The sequence below is a fragment of the Nannospalax galili genome, unplaced genomic scaffold (assembly GCF_000622305.1).
Source record: "Nannospalax galili isolate Female #2095 unplaced genomic scaffold, S.galili_v1.0 scaffold525, whole genome shotgun sequence".
Taxonomy (NCBI): Eukaryota; Metazoa; Chordata; class Mammalia; order Rodentia; family Spalacidae; genus Nannospalax; species Nannospalax galili.
In genome coordinates this window covers 1,609,087-1,619,016 of record NW_008353937.1, presented here as the reverse complement: position 1 = coordinate 1,619,016, position 9,930 = coordinate 1,609,087, and the positions used below count along the sequence as shown (strand labels likewise).

The 9,930-nt window shown below is 49.8% G+C and overlaps 1 long non-coding RNA gene across 1 annotated transcript; it reads left to right on the top strand.

The window, feature by feature from the left end:
• The first annotated feature begins 363 nt into the window (after positions 1–363).
• LOC115067365 lies at positions 364–2,479 on the top strand. Its single transcript, XR_003846781.1, has 2 exons — positions 364–553; positions 1,677–2,479. It is a non-coding gene; the product is annotated as an uncharacterized LOC115067365 (long non-coding RNA).
• The last annotated feature ends 7,451 nt before the right edge of the window (positions 2,480–9,930 follow it).

Here is a 9,930-nt window from a genome sequence, read left to right as displayed (position 1 = left end):
TTATTTTGATATATCACAGTGAAAGATTTATCGTCCTCTTTTTTTTTTTTTTTTAAAAAAAAAAAAAAAAAAAAAAAAAAAAAAAAAAAAAAAGCAGGCTGAGCGTAGGCCAAGGGAAGAGGGAAGCAAGCTAAGCAGCGTTCCTCCACGGCCTGTGTTTCAGCTCCTGCCTCCAGGTCCTGCCTGCGTTCCTACCTTGGGCTCCCTTACTGATGAACTATGACCCAGAAAATGTAAGCCAAATAAACCCTTTCCGAGTTGGTATTGGTCAGAGTGTTTTGTCACAGCAATTGAAGGCTGTCCTAACCTTTGTCCAGTGCTATTCCTGTGTTCCAATGACCTGTGGTCAACACACAGGCCCAGGTCACCACTTGCTAAGTCAGGTGGAGTCCCCATTCCGGGAGCAGCTCTTCCGCTCAGCCACCTCCGCAGCCTGCTGGACGCACTTGAGCCAGTTTACTTGCTTCTAGGCCGTGTGTATGCCAGCCTCCTTTCCCCGCCCCTGAGGCTGAGTCGCTTTAAAGCAGGGAGAGTGTCCCATCGCAGGGTCCTGGTAAGTTGTAAGTTTGATCAATAGTGTGCACAGATGGTTGCAAGAGCTAGTTGGGTTTGCAGAGGACAGAAAGCCCAGGGAGGCTTCAACGCCCCCAGCTCGGTGTGACCAGAGGACCCTGAAGACCTGGGGGCCAGCAGGGAGAGACCCAGGAATTGTCTTACATACCGGGGATTCCCTTTAAGGAAAACAATGAGTCCAGGTACAGGGAGAGCTTCAGGAGGGTCTGTGCAAGTGGGGACTCAGACTGGGGGTGTCCTGAGGCTTTGCTGCAGTGACTCCACCCCTTGCTGTTGGCAGTGTGGGAAGAGTTACAGCCCAAGGCCAGGCTCTGCCACTTCCTCGTCTCCTGCAGACCGCTGACCGCAGACAACACTTTCTCTGAGATCGCTTCCTCTTGAGGTCTGCAGGTCTGTGCACAGCTTCCTCAACACAGCCCTGCTCTGGTTCCTGCCCTGCCCTCTGTCCCCCTCACCCCCAATTCCCTGTGACCTCTCTGCAGACAGCCTCGGCAGAGGAAGCTGAAGCAGCCCCAGAGGCCGTGTTTCTGTCCTTTGCTCTTAGCTGGTGACCCTGGAGTCGGCCATGGTATATTCATTTCCAAAGAAATTCACCACAAAACCAATTGGCTTAACCATTCCTGAGCCTGAAAGTTGGAGGTCTTCTTGGGGGAAGCTCTTCTTTGTTCTTGCTGCGTCTGCTTCTCTGGGCCTGACCTCCACTTCCCTCTGTAAAAGGACACCTATCACTAGGTTTAAGGATGGTGTCATTTTAAGACCCTTAACTTGCATCTTCAAAGAAGAACCTTTTCATTTATAAAGAGAGAATGCCAGAACACAGCTTTTAGGGGAATGCCTTTTACCCTACTCCCACAAGGACAGTGATCTGACCCCACCTCACAGGGGGAGGGCTGACAGAAACTGGTCAGGAGCAGGTAGCCGCTGGCCTGCTCCTCAGATGAAGTGGGGGCTATCCAGCCCCCCTGGGAGCAGCAGTCCCCACCCCAGGGAGGACTCTCTTCCTCTCCTCTGTCCATGTGGCCACCCCACGAGCTCTGGGGTCACCCTGCCTCAAGCTGTGCAGCGGCTGCTTCCTGCCCCCATTACCTCTGTTGTCATTGCAGGCCTCCCCACCCTGCTCTGGTCTCCACTTCTCTCTGCTTTCCCTGCTCCTCTGACTCCCGCTCAGAGAAGACTATGGACGAGAAGACTACGGACAAGATGCCGACTCCTGAAGCCCCCCTCCCTCCTGGCTCCCCATGGGAACCCTGTGAGGAGACAGACTCTAAGCTGACACAGACTCCTCCTGACTCCTCCTTCCTCCATTCACCTGTGTTGGTCCTTCTGCGCTGAAAAGTTCCTCTATTCCTAGGACCACCCACTGCAGCTGCACCTCACACATCATTCTGGTTACCACCTACTCTAGCCCCCAACTCCAGATCACACCTGCCCCCAGTTTGGCACCTCTCTAACACATTCTGCTATAGAGAGTGTCTTGCCCCTCCTTAGGTTTTCATGGACGCTGGTTGACTCCACTCTTGGCTTTTGGGACCCCAGCTGTGCCCAGTCCTTCCCCCACCCCAGTCCCTGGACCCAAGGTCTTTACCATTGGCACAGCTTGCCTGTGGCCCTGGAGGTGGCTCCCTGAAGAGGTCAGGTTGTGCTCTGCTCTGAGTCCTTGCATATTATATGAAACAATAGTTTTCAGGCAGTGCCTTCTCTGAGAGACTCCGTTTAATACTCTCCCTGTATTTGCTAAGCTGTGACCCTCCCCTAATTATCACTTCTCTTCATTTTGAGTATAAATGCCAAGACTGGATGACTCTGTGTCGTTTGCACAAGTAAACAGTCACCATCTGTCCAGCACAATCCATGAGGCACAGGCTAATATATAACTTATTTACACAAATAAAATATTAACACTAGACACCGAGGATACAGCTCAGTTGGTAGAGTGCTTGCTTGGCATGCATGAAACTCTGATTTAGATCCCCAGCACAATGTAAACTAGGTGTGGTAGCATACACCTGTAATCTCAGCGTTTGAGAGGTAGAGGCAGGAGGATCAGAAGTTCAAGGTCATCCTTAGCTACATAATGAGTGGGAGGCTAGCCAGGGCTACATAAAACTTTGTTGCAAAAAGAAAATATTACATGGGCTGGAGTGATGGCTCAACAGTTAAGAGCACTGGCTGTTCTTGAAGAAGAACAGGGTTTGAATCCCAGCACCCACATGGCAGCTCACAACCATCTGTAACTCCACTTCCAGGGGATCCAGCACCCTCTTCTGATTCTGAGGGTACTGCATGCATGACACAACTGCACTTACATACATACAGTCATAACACTCATACACATAAAATAAAAATAAAGTATATTACCATTTATAAACTTATCAAATAAAACCAGGAACACATGGTACACAGGCCTATCAAAACTCCATTAGCCAGGCATGGTGGCACACATCCTTAATACCAGCACTCAGGAGGCAGAGGCAGGTGGGTCTCTGTAAGATCGAAACCAGCCTGGTTATGTTCTAAGCCAACTAGGGTGACAGGGAGACTCTGTCTCAAAAAAAAAGAAAAGAAAAAATGAGAAAGCAACCAAACAAGCAAACAAACAAAAACCGTCTGTTAGGGGATTTAAGAAATAACTTGGCAGTTAATAGCACTTTTCTTGCAGAGGACCCAGGTTCAGTTCCCAGCACCCACATGTCAGCATATAACTGCCTGTGATTCCAAATCAGGGGATCTGACATGCATATACATACACGCAGGCAAAACATTCAAACACATTAAAAACAAACAAACAAACAAACAGAAAACCAACACAACAGAAAAGCCACACCTGCTGAGTTTATCAAATACTCCAGACCAACAAATGATATAGTGGCCTCAGCTGAGAAGACGGTGAGAGGGAAGCATCCAAGACAGAGGCGTGGAAGACACGGTGACCTTCTACCTGCTGCCCATCACAGCCTCGGCCAGGAAAATTGTCACAGTAAATAACCTCCATGTCCGGGGCTGGAGAGACAGCTCAGCAGTTAAGAGCACTGGCTGCTCTTGCAGAGGACCTGAGTTCGATTTCCAGCACCCACATGGTGGTTAACAACCATCTGTAACTCCAGTTTCAGGAAAATCCTACACCCTCTTCTGACTCCATGGGCATTGCATGACATGGGTGAACTTACATACATGCAGGCAATACACTCATACACATAAAATAAAAATAATAATAATTTTTTTTAAATAACCTTTAGGTCTGTCCCCAAGCTCCAGCTAGCTGCCACTAGAACCTGCTTTTGACAGTTTCACACCTGAACAGCTCCATGACTGCAGCCTATGAAACTCTTATCCAGTCCTCTGCAGGGCTACAGAGGCCCATCTTTGTCTACTCTCCCTTTGGTTCAACCTCTTCAAACCACAAAGCCTCTCTGACCCTTTTCATCTATTCTGGAGAGAGAGAGAGAGAGAGAGAGAGAGAGAGAGAGAGAGAGAGAGAGACTGTTCTAAGGTAATATGAGATCTGAGCCTTAATATTAGTAATTAAGACTAGAATAAAATACTGTGAAGGGCTTGGGGATGTAGTTCAACTAGTGGAGTGCTTGTCTAGCATGTGCAAAGCCCTCTGGGTTTGTCCCCAACACCATATAAACCAGGCACGGTGGTACAGGCCTGTAATCCCAGCACTCTGAAGATGGATGTAGGAGTATCAGAAATTCAAGGTCATCCTCAGTTACATAGGGGGTTTGAGACCAGCCTGGGCTACATGAAACTGTCTCAAAAAGACCCTGTGATGACCAATGGCCATGTCTACTGAGTGACATCAGGAATGCTTGGTGAATTGAAGCGGGTGAAATAAGTGTATATGAATTTATTGCTATCCTTTAAATTTTGACATTGTGGAAAGACCTAAACATGCCTATCTAAGTTGCTGGCATTCTCCTTGGCCAGTGTCCAGGGTGGGAGCTGGTGGACAGGAGTCCTTGACTGCCTACCCTGCCCAGCCCCTTCCTGGTGGTTCTGTTTCATTGAGAGGGGAGGCACAAGAATGCATCTGGTTCAGAGTCAGAGCACCCCCTCTCCAACGACTTCTCTCCACTTTCCACACAGCCCAGTGCCTGTTGCCATGACATTCCAAACGCAGTAGTGGGGTGAGCCGGAGCAGCGTCCTCAGCTCATCACCTTTGGGATGCATGCTCGGGGTTTTGTCTCTTTATTTTTGTCTTCTACTCCAGGAGATAAGAAAGGACCTGAGGTCACTCTTGGGCCTGGGTTGTTTGCATAAACTTGGCACTTAGAGGCACAGGGCACAGTGGCTCCATTCCATCTCCCTTTGGAAAGGGACATGAAGGTGCCAGACTTGTGTAGCCATTGATGGACATGGCTTCACCTCCAGGTTCAAAGCTTAGGGTCTCGTTTAGAGCACATCAGTGATTAGCTGCCCAGGGTCAGGCTACCCTCCATGGCCTTTAGTCCCCAGAGATCAAGAGTGGTGGGGACCAAGGACTCTGCCCCAGCCTCATCCTCCCTGACCCCTCTCAGCCTGCTCCCACAGGAAGCCCTGCCTGCAGATCATTTCCTGCAGAGGAAATCTCCTTTGTCCCTGGAAGAGCAAATCTGGCAGTGAGAGGCTGGGCCTCCTGGGCGCTATTGTTTGGTGCTTCCTTTTTGGCAGTTGGCCTTGGGCTCCTGGGCCCCTCAACTGCCTGGCTGTCCAGACCTGGCTCTCCCTGAGGTTGGCAGCTGAGGAGCACAGTCACAGCAACCAGTTAGACAACTAGGACTTGGTTCCTGCCCATAGGGGCACAAGGGTATAAAAAAGAATACCTCCATGCAGAACCTTCCAGAACTATCCAGAATCATCCAGAATCACCCAGCAAAGCCCTTCCCAAACCCCTCACACATGGAAACCATGAGCGAGAATTCAATAATTGTAGTCTGTATGAGAGTCTCTCTCTCTGTCTCTCCCTCTCTCCCTCTCTCCCTCTCTCCTCCTCTGTGTGTGCCCACGTGTGTGCATGCTTGCATTGCTGGGATTGGAATACAGGGCCTTGAGCATGCCAAGCCAGTGCTATACCATTGAGTTACTATAACCCAAGCCCAAGAGCAGCTGCTTAATTGTGGTAAAACACAAAAAACTTACGATCACTGTTCAGCAGCATTCCGCATACTCAGTGCAACTGTCCCCACCATCCATCTTCCAAGCGGAAACCCAATCTGCATTAAGCATCAATTCCCTGTTCCTCTGGCAGGCTCAGAGATCCTGGGTCCATGTGGAATGTGACTTCTCCACAGGCCTCACAGGAGCGGAGGTGGGGACTATTTGTCTTTCTGTGACAGGCTCATCTCCCTTGGCGCAATGTCCTCTAGGTTCACCCCTGTTGCTGCCTGGGTCAGAATTTCCTTCCTCTGAAGGCTTAATAATAATATTCCCTATGTGGACATTCTATGTTGTGTTCGTTCATTCATCCAAGGCGGACGTTTGGGTACGAGTGCTCGTGTGTTTGAGGAGGACATGTGTGCGCATTGCATGGGGAGGCTAGAGGACAACCTCAGGTGTCATCCTCAGAAGCATGTTCCACCTTCTGTGAGACAGGGTCTCTAACTGGGTTGGCACTCACCAACAGGTGGCGCTCACCAACAGGGCTGGGCTGGCTGGCTAGAAGCCTCAGGGATCCTCCTGCCCGTCTCCCCAGCACTGGGATTACACATGGGCTCCAACACCCAGAATTTTTACATGGGTTCTGGGCACCCAATTCAGGTTCTCATGCTTAAAGGCAAGGGCTTTACCTCTGTGCTATTTCCCCGGGCCCTGCTTCCACCTTGTCTTAATTTGCCTTTAACTGCTTTGATAAAAACACTGACCAAAACCAACTTGTGGAGGAAAGGGTTTATTTTATCTTAAATCTCCTGGGTGACAGTTCAGCACCAAGGGAAGTTAGAGCAGCAGCTCAGGTCAGGAACCTGGAGCACAGACCATGGAGGAACACTGCTGACTAGCGGCTTGCTCCTCTGACCCGTGCTAAGCTTTTTTTCTTATACAAGATAAGACCACCTGCCCAGGGGTGGCACCGCCCACAGTGGGCTGGGCCCTCTCACACATCACTCAACAATCGAGAAGATGCCCCACAGCTACGGAAAGGCCAGTCCACTGGAGGCAGTTTCTCAGTTGAGGCTCCCTTTGGCCGGGTGTGGTAAGTTGAGAACTAAAGCATCCAGTACATGCCTTTTGGCTATTGTTAATAATGCTGCTTTAACGTGGGTATATAAACATCCATTACAGGCCCTGCTTTCACTTACTTGGGGTACCAACCAAGGGGTGGGGGGATTGCCAGATCACCCATACGCTCTGTTTTAAATGTCTTCCCATTTCCTGCCCTGTCTTACAGCCCCTGGTTGGTATAAGAGAGCTCCCGTCCCTCTCCATCCTTGCTAACATCTGTCATTTTCTGCCTGTCCTGATGGCTGTGAGAGGCCATATCGCTGTGCGTTTGACTTGCATTTTCCTGCTGACTAGTGATGGGCTTTATGTCCATGTGGCCTGTTGCAATCTGTGGGAAAATGTCTCTTCAAATTCTTTGCCCCTGTTGGAATCAGGTTTTTGGCTTTTCTGTGCTGAATGTTGTTTGAAGCTGCTAGGTTTGCAGGGTGGTTAATAATGAGATTTTCTTAGGTTCTACACTTTCCATCCTGAGCCCTAGTAGGCCCCCTCATTGGATGCCTGGTATACAGGGGCTGGTGGAGGAGACCCCAAGTGAGTGCCCACTATTTGCCCTTACTGCCTCCTTAGGCTGTCCCCCACCTGCCTTTGTCCCTCTTGGTTTCCTCTGGCCATTTCAATAATCGTCAAAGTTCTCAGCCATGTGGTCCTGGGTTCAAGTCTGGCCAGTGGGCAGGAGGCCTCGGGGAACGCACCAGATGCTCGTGTAACCTGTTGCCTTCTGTCTGCCATGAACCCAGTATTACAGATAGATGACAGTGAATTTTTGTTTTGTTTTTCTGACCATGGTCTCACTATGTAGCCTAGGCTGGCCTGGATCATAGGATCCTCCTGCCTCAGTCTACCCAGTGCAGAGATTATATATGCGTGTCACCATGCCCAATGAAAGAATGACCTTATTGCCCCTGGAACAAGGCCTGGGCAGGTATGACAGTTAACCTTTATTGTCGACTCAGATAGATGTGGAATCCCCTGGAAGACACATCTCTGGGTCCATCTATGAGGGCATTTCCAGAGAGCTTTAACATCTCCCATCAATGTGGGTGACAGCTCCCTTGGACGGGGTCCCAGACTTAACAAAAGAAGCAAGCCAAACAGCAGTATTTAGCTCCCTTTGCTTCGTAACTGCAGGCCCAATGTGACCAGCTGCTCAAGGTCCTGCCCCCATGCCTTCTTCACCAGGGCGGACTGTACCCCAAAACAGAGAGCTCAAATAAGCTTTTCTTCAAGTTGCTTTTTTTTAGGGGCTAGGTAGGTGGCTTAGCAATTAGGAGAGTTTAGTGCTCTATCAGAGGACTTGAGTTTGGCTCCCAGCACCCATACTGGGCAACCCACAAATGCCTGCCATGCCAGTTCCAAGGGCTCCAACACCCCCTTCTGGTTTCCATGGGCATCTGTGCACACATGTGCAAATGCACACATACACACGAATAATATGATAAACCTTTAAAAATATTTTATTTATGCCGGGCGTGGTGGCCCACACCTTTAATCCCAGAACTCGGGAGGCAGAGGCAGGCAGATCTCTGAGTTCAAGGCCAGCCTGGTTGACATAGTGAGTTCCAGGCCAGCTGGGGCTACAGGGAGACCCTGTCTCAAAAAGACCAAAAAAAAAAAATTTATTACTTTTATGTGTATGGTGTATTGCCTGCATGTATATAAGTGCACCTGTGTTGTGCAATGCCCGCAGAGGTCAGAAGAGGGATTGGATCAGATGGAACTGGAGTTACGGATGATCGTTAGCTGTCATGTGGGTGCTGGGAATCCAACCCGGGTCCTCTGTAAGAGCAATCAGTGCTCTTAACTGCTGAGTCATCTCTCCACTCCTAATAAACAATTTTAAAAAAAAAAAAAAAAGGTTGTTTTTTTTTTGTCTTTTTGAGACAGGGTCTCCCTGTAGCCCTGGCTAGTCTAGAACTCACTATGTAGACCAGGCTGGCCTTGAACTCACAGAGATTTACCTGCTTCTGCCTCCCGAGTGCTGGGACTACAGGTCTGCGCCACCATGCCCAGCTTAAAAGAAAGTTTTAAAGTTGCTTTTCTCAGATACTTTTCTCAGCAAGATACGCAGGTGACGAGATATTGACACACAGGGGCACAATGCTAACATGGGACCTCATTCTGCACGCAAAGCTTATGTCAAGCGTGAATCCCACACCTTCCAGGCTTAGGCCACTGCTTGGGCTTTTTGTGCCTAAAAGACAACCCAGGTCCTAATGCTAGCACCGATACATGGCCTTGCTAGCCTGGCTCTGTTCTCGGGGACATAACCTGCATTCAGCTTGTTATGACCTCACAGCCTACCTTCCTTATCCTGGGTTCACAAAGTTTCTCAGCCAGGAGAGGGCAGCTCCACACTCCGGACACAGGACTGACCCAACCTGGTCCTACACACCCTCTCTAACCTTGGATTCCTGCCCCAAGCTGCCCTTTTCCTCCTCCCAGGGGAACCTTGTCCCACAGCTAGTGGCCTGGAAAGCTGCCTCCTGCTCCTGGATCATGCTGCCTACATGCCCAACACCAGCGTCTGCTCGGAGGTTTCCCCCTGCTTGGTCCCACCTGGACCCTGATGCAAGGCAGTTACTGCAGAGGGATCCTACCCTATTCCCCTGTGTCCCAATCTGAGACTTGCCCCAGACAAGGAGCTTGAGGCCCTGCACAGGAGAGAAGTCCTGAACAGTTCACTCTCCAAGCACCCTCAACCAGGGAGGCAGAGGAATTGGGGATCATTTTCCTGGCTCCCCACTTTAGCCATCCTAGGTATATTCTACAAGGTGCCTGTGGCAGTCCATTGCTAATCTTCCCACACCAACCAGTTGTGGCAAAGCCTGCCTCCCCCCGATTTAGGAAGATAGCAGTGATGTAGGAAAGTCCACACTCAGCTCACAGTCAAACCTGGGTTTAATTATTGGTCTTGACCTCCTAAACTGTCCAGCTTAGCCACATCACCCCATTCCTCTAAATCTCATTTCCTCCTGTTTAATGGAGTAATGAGTCCTGGAGTGCTCTCTTTGCATTCACTGATGGAAATTCAGGCTTAAATTTGGACTAGCCCCTGGATGAAATTCTGGTGTTCTGCAAATGTTCCAGGAGGGAAAAGGCCTCAAGTTGGAGGTCTTGTCACCTGTCATGGCTTGGGAGGAGCAAAGTGGGTCCCA